Below are 7,408 nucleotides of genomic sequence, written 5' to 3'. Positions count from 1 at the left end.
TCAGCCTCTCTGCTCCTATGATGCTGCTTGGCCTGCTGTGTTCATCCAGCCCTGCACCTTGTTGTCTCGGATTCTCCAGCATCTGCAGTTCCTACTATCTCAGTTTCTTTATTAGGTCCCCTTTGATACAGTGGTAATTTCCCTACCTCTGAGCCAGGAGAGCTGGGTTTGGCAAGATAGTGGCAGAGTAGGAAGCTGCAGCTGGAGCTCATTCGCCCGTTCTTCCTCTTCTTTTCTTCTTTTTCTTCCTCTCGGTGGTTTTTTTTCTTCTCTTTGACAATCTAACCACTGCCCCCTGACATTCTATGAATCCCCCACTATCAACATCCTGGGGGTTACCATTGACCAGAAATGGCCTGGACTTCTCATATAACCACAGAGCCTACATGAACAGGCCAGAAGCTGGGAATACTGCAACGAGTAATTCACCTCCTGACTCCTCAAAGCCTGTCCCACCATCTACAGGGCACAAATCAGGAGTGTGATGGAATACTCCCCACTTGCCTGGATGGGTGCAGCCCCAACAACACTCAAGAAGCTTGACACCATCCAGGACAAAGCAGCCGCTTGATTGGCACCACATCCACAAGCATCCCACTCCCTCCACCTCCGATGCTCAGTAGCAGCAGTGTGTACTATCTACAAGATGCTCTGCAGAAATTCACCAAAGATCCTCACACAGCATCTTCCAAACCCACAACTACTTCCATCTGGAAGGGCAAGGGCAGCAGATATATGGGAGCACCAACACCTCCAAGTTCCCCTCCAAGTCACTCACCATCCTGACTTGGAAATATACCACCATTCCTTCACTGTTGCTGGGTCAAAATCCTGGAATTCCCTCCCTAAGGGCATTGAGAGTGTACCAATAGCACATGGACTGCAGCAGTTCAAGAAGGCAGCTCACCCCCACCTTCTCAAGGGGCAGCTCGGGATGGGCAAGAAATTCTGGCCAATCGGCAATGCCCATACCCCACAAAAGTGAATAAAAGTTGCATTGGATAGGGCAGGGCTTTTTTTCCCAGGAGCATCGGAGGCTGAAAGGTGACCTTATAGAGGTTTATAAAATCATGAGGGGCACGTAGATGGTGAATAGCCAAGGTCTTTTTCCCCAGGGTACAGGAGTCCAAAACTAGAGAGCATAGGTTTAAGTGACAGGAGAAAGATATAAAAGGGATCTAAGGGGTAACTTTTTCACACAGAGTGGTGCTTGTGTAGAATGAGCTGCCAGAGGTGGTGGTGGAGGCTGGTACAATTACAACATTTAAAAGGCATCTGGATGGGTACGTGGATAGGATGGATTTAGAGGGATATGGGCCAAATGCTGGCAACTGGGACTAGATTAGTTTGGAAAACCTGGTCAGCTTGGACGAGTTGGGCCAAAGGGTCTGTTTCTGTGCTGTATGGCTCTATGACTCTATGGCAGGGACAGCACGGGTTAAAAGCAGAGAAAAACACCCTCTACCCTTTCCCAATCAATGCAGTGAGTGTTAGTGTGAGTGAGTGAGATTGTTAGTAAGTTTGCTGCTTGTTAAATTTGCTTATGATGCAGTTTTTAGCTTGATGTGAGTCTGTCCAGTGCCCTGCCCCAGGGAAAGAGCTCCTCACCCCTCACTCCGATCCGGCCTGGGGTCAGTTTGATGTCCTCAGTCACTCTCCACCTCTGGCCTTTCTTTGAGAAACCAGACATACCACTCTGAGCTGCCAACACTGTGCCACACATGAGTTAACAACTCAAGCGTGTGCCAAATTGTAGATGAAATCACCGGCTGGTCAGGGAACAGATTGAGCTATTGCAGTAAGTGGAGTCTAATGAATGTAGTAAGGGCCTGAGGGTTTTGAGAATGGATGTGACTGGTGTAGACAAGCTGAATGACTGGGTAATGAGCTGATGACAAACCAATGCATTCACTGGATCCGTTAGACTGGCAATTTCTCTTAGATCCCCAGGGAAATGGTTCACTGCCCCTGATTGGTGACAGGCAATAAACAGATGGACAAAGGCCATACCTCACACTCACTGCTGCTCCCCGACGGACCTCCCTTTACTGGACGAGAAATAACCTCAAACTATTTCAGCAAATAAAAATTGCTTCAAAGATTAAAACTCCATCCCTGTGCCATCTGATCGCCTAATGAGCTCAACAGCTGAGCAAGATCCCAGGAATTACTCTGGGAGTTTGTGGAAGTAGCGAGTATCAGTCCTGACTGCACTAAGCCTGCCTCCTGCTTCATTCTGATCACTGTCCAGTGACCAACCTTAGACAGGCTGCAGTCTTTGTACCTTACTGTCGGCTGGTCAGCTCAGCTCACTTCACAGGCAATTCCACAAAACACGGGAGGTCCTGGCCAACATGTACCCTCCAATCAACATCAGGAAAGGGACCCACCACCACTTTGTCAAATCAGGATTGCCCCTCCCCTGTATAAATAATAGAGAGAAAAACCCACTCTGGGTGTGAGAGTGTGAGTGCGTATTTGTGTGTGCATGTGTGTGCCTGTGTGCGTGAGTGTGTGTGTGTGAGAGAGTGTGTGCGTGTGTAAGTGTGTGTGCGTGTGAGAGAGTGTGTGTGAGCGAGTGTTGCGTGAGTGTGTGAGTGAGTGTGTGTGTGAGTGTGTGTCTGTGTTTGTGCATGAGTGTGCGCGTGTGAGTGTGTGTGTGTGTGCGGGTGTGTGTGTGTGAGAGAGTGCGTGTGAGTGTGTGTGCGTGTGAGTGTGCGTGTGAGAGAGTGTGAGTATGTGTGTGCGTGTGAGTGTGCGTGTGTGAGAGTGTGTGTGACAGTGTGTGTATGTGTGAGTATGTGTGTGAGTGTGAGAGTGTAAGTGTATGTGTGTGTGAGTGTGTGTGTGTGTGAGAGTGTGAGTGTGTGTGTGTGTGAGTGTGAGTGTGAGAGTGTGTGTGTGTGTGGATGTGTGTGGGTGTGAGTGTGAGTGTGTGTGCGTGTGAGAGAGTGTGAGTATGTGAGAGTGTGTGTGACAGTGTGTGTGTGTGTGTGTGTGAGTGTGAGAGTGAGAGTGTGAGTGTGTGTGTGGATGTGTGTGTGTGTGAGTGTGAGAGTGTGAGTGTATGTGTGTGTGAGTGTGTGTGTGTGAGTGTGTGTGTGAGAGTGTGAGCATGTGAGTGTGTGTGTGGATGTGTGTGTGTGTGGATGTGTGTGTGTGTGAGTGTGAGTGTGTGTGTGGATGTGTGTGTGTGTGTGTGAGAGAGTGTGTGTGTGTGTGAGAGAGTGTGTGCATGTGTGAGAGTCTGGGTCACTGTCTGAGAACCTGCTCATTTCAAATTCATAACAAACGTGGAGCTAATTAACAATGTTCGTGCCCATCATTATTGTTATTTACTTCATCACAAGAAGGGATTTACAATAAATTCCAGCGAGATCTATTCAGTAATTTAGTGACTGTAAAACAGGTTAAAAATTTGCCTCAAAGTCTCTCACCAAAGTGTTCTCGGTCAGTCTGCACCCGGATGCTGGTGAGGGAGCTGGGCTCGGGTTACGGTTAGGGTTAGGGTTAGGGTTACGGTTAGGTTTAGGGTTAGGGTTAGGGTTAGCGATAGGGATATGGAGCTGGTGACCCCCTCTTTACAAAGAACAAAGAAAATTACAGCACAGGAACAGGCCCTTCAACCCTCCAAGCCTGCACCAATCCAGATCCTCTATCTAAACCTGTCACCTATTTTCCAAGGATCTGTATCCCTCTGCTCCCTGCCCATTCAATGTATCTGTCTAGATACATCTTAAATGACACTATCATGCCTCTACCACATCCGTTGGCAACGTGTTCCAGGCACACACCACCCTCCGTGTAAAGAACTTGCAACGCATATCACCCTTAAACTTTTCCCCTCTCACCTTGAAATTGTGACCCCTGGTAATTGAGTCCCCAACTCTGGGAAAAAGCTTCTTGCTATCCACCCTGTCTATACCTCTCACGATTTTGTAGACCTCAACAGGTCCCCCCTCAACCTCCGTCTTTCTAATGTAAATAATCCTAATCTACTCAACCTCTCTTCATAGCAGGCAACATCCTGGTGAACCTCCTCTGCACCCTCTCCAAAGCATCCACATCCTTTTGGTAATGTGGTGACCAGAACTGTACGCAGTCTTCCAAATGTGGTCGAACCAAAGTCCTATACAACTGTAACATGACCTGCCAACTCTTGTACTCAATACCCCATCTGATGAATGAAAGCATGCTGTATGCCTTCTTGACGACTGTATCGACCTGCGTTGCCACCTTCAGGGTACAGTGGACCTGAACACCCAGATCTCTCTGTGCATCAATTTTCCCCAGGGCTTTTCCATTTACCATAGAGTTCGCTCTTGAATTGGATCTTCCAAAATGTATCACCTCGCATTTGCCTGGATTGAACTCCATCTGCCATTTCTCCGCCCAACTCTCCAATCTATCTATATTCTGCTGCATGCTCCGACAGTCCCCTTCACTATCTGCTACTCCACCAATCTTAGTGTCATCTGCAAACTTGCTAATCAGACCATCTATATCTTCCTCCAGATCATTTATGTGTATCACAAACAACAGTGGTCCCAACACGGATTCCTGTGGAACACCACTGGTCACAGTTCTCCATTTTGAGAAACTCCCTTCCACTACAACTCTCTGTCTCCTGTTGCCCAGCCAGTTCTCTATCCATCTAGCTAGTACACCCTGGACTCCATGCGACTTCACTTTCTCCATCAGCCTACCATGGGGAACCTTATCAAATGCCTTACTGAAGGCCATTCCCTCATCTATCAACTTTGTCACTTCCTCAAAGAATTCTATCAAGTTGGTAAGACATGACCTTCCCTGCACAAAACCATGCCGCCTATCACTAATAAGCCCATTTTCTTCCAAATGTAAATAGATCCTATCCCTCAGTATCTTCTCCAGCAGCTTCCCCACCACTGACGTCAGGCTCACCGGTCTATAATTACCTGGATTATCCTTGCTACCCTTCTTAAACAAGGGGACAACATTAGCAATTCTCCTGTCCTCCGGGACCTCACCCGTGCTCAAGGATGCTGCAAAGATATCTGTTAAGGCCCCAGCTATTTCCTCTCTCGCTTCCCTCAGTAACCTGGGATAGATCCCATCCGGACCTGGGGACTTGTCCACCCTAATGCCTTTTGGAATACCCAACACTTCGCCCCTCCTTCTGCCGACTTGACCTAGAGTAATCAAACATCTATCCCTAACCTCAACATCCGTCATGTCCCTCTCCTCGGTGAATACCGACGCAAAGTACTCATTAAGAATCCCAGTCATTTTCTCTGACTCCTCGCATAACTTCCCTCCTTTGTCCTTGAGTGGGCCAACCCTTTCTCTAGTTACCCTCTTGCTCCTTATGTATGAATAAAAGGCTTTGGGATTTTCCTTAACCCTGTTTGCTGAAGATATTTCATGACCCCTTTTAGCCCTCTTAATTCCTCGTTACAGAAGGGAGGTTCGCTCTATTTGGGGCAAGTAGGTGTTGACAATAACAGCAACAGAGCAGGCTAAGGCAGGTTTGGGTTGAGGTACGTCTAGGACCCTGTCATTTTCCTCTCCCTTTAGAAGGTTAATGGAAAACTAGCACCAAGAAAAACTGTCACAGCATATCGAGGGCAGCACAGTGGCTCAGTGGTTAGCACTGCACAATGTGACCCAGGTTCAATTCCACTCGGTCTGTATGGAGTTTGCACATTCTCCCCATGTGTGCGTGGGTTTCCTCCCACTGTCCAGGAATCTACTGGAATACTGTATCCACTTCTGGTCACCCAGTTATAGGAAGGACATTACCAAGCTGGAGAGGGTTCGGAAGAGATTTGCCATGGTGTTGCTGGCTATGGAACGTTTGAGTTATAGGAATAGGCTGGGACTTTTTTCACTGGAGCGTAGGAGGTTGAGGATGACCTTATAGATATTTATAAAATCATGAGGGGAATAGCTAAGGTGAATGGCAGGTGTCTTTTCCCTAGGGTGGGGGATTTCAAGACTAGAAGACACATTTTTTAAGGTGAGAGGAGAAAGATTTTAGAAGTACACGAGAGGCAAATTATTACACAGAGGACGGTTTGTAGGCAGAATGAACTTTCTGAGGAAGTGGTGGATGGGGGACAATTGCAACATTTAAAAGGCATTTGGATAAGTACATTGCAACAATCGATATAGTTACGGCTTCATAATTCCAGATTTTTATTGAATTCAGATTCCACTGTCTGCCTTGGTGGGATTTGAACCCAGGTGCCCAGAACATGAGCCTGGGGTTCGGGATTACTAATGCAGTGACAATACCATCACCTCCTACATACCTTGGTCAGCACTGTTGTACATTTATAGTGCTGGTCTTTGTCAGATAATATACTGATTGAGCCACTTATGGGTTTGTCCAGTGAATCTTTAATGCAAACCAGATAATTTTAAACTCATCTGCAACATACTTCAACAGCACTTTCCAAACCCACAAAGGACAAGGGCAGTAGCTACATGGGAACACCACCCCATGCAAGTTCCCCTCCAAGCCACTCACCATCCTGACTTGGAAATATATCGTCATTCTTTCAGTGCCACTGGGTCAAAATCCTGGATTTCCCTCCCTAACGGCATTGTGGGTCAACCTGTAATACACGGTCTGCAGCAGTTCAAGGAGGCAGCTCACCCCCACCTCCTTAAGGGGCAATATTTGAGTTATTCTGCATCATGTCACCAACTAACTGAGTGGCCACTAAGTGAATGGCCTGGAGATGTCTAAAAGCAGACCCCAGGCTCCCACAATCATCCCTGAAGCTGCTGGTGCAGCAGTAAACTGAGTGACTGAGTGAGTTCCTTCTCCCGCTCAGAGCCAGTGAAATTGCAGGTGTTAACTCCATTGACATCGTTAAACAGAATAAAGAATGCAACTCAATAATCTGTTCCAGATAAAAATACTGGTTTGTGGCAGTGCAGCGAAACCTCCCATTGATTGTTTAAGCTTGTTAAAATAACATTGAGCAAGACAGACCATCAGGATCTATGGTGAATTTCTGCAGTGCATCTTGTAGATGGTACACACTGCTGTGACTGAGCAAAGGTGGCTGGGGGAGGTGATGTTTGTTGATGTGGTGTCAATGTAGCGGGGGCTGCTTTGTCCTGGATGGTGTTAAGCTTCTTGAGTGTTGTTGGGGCTGCCGTCACACTCCTGGCTTGTCCCTTGTACATTCCCAATTTTAACTGCTCCACCATTTCAGCTGCCAGGACACCAAGTGAGGAATTCCCTTTCGGAACACCCACACCTCATTCCCTCTCTCTCTGTCTCTCCCTTTCTCTCGCGCTCGCTCTCTCTCCCATCTCTCTCTCTCTCCCTCCACCCTTTTCTCTCCTCTCTCTCTCTTCCTCCCCACCTCACTCTCCCTCTCCCCCCTCTCTCTCCCTCTCTCTTTCTCTCACA

Source organism: Rhincodon typus, chromosome 36, assembly GCF_021869965.1.
Source record: "Rhincodon typus isolate 14 chromosome 36, sRhiTyp1.1, whole genome shotgun sequence".
NCBI classification, from domain to species: domain Eukaryota; kingdom Metazoa; phylum Chordata; class Chondrichthyes; order Orectolobiformes; family Rhincodontidae; genus Rhincodon; species Rhincodon typus.
This window is presented reverse-complemented; position numbering follows the sequence as displayed.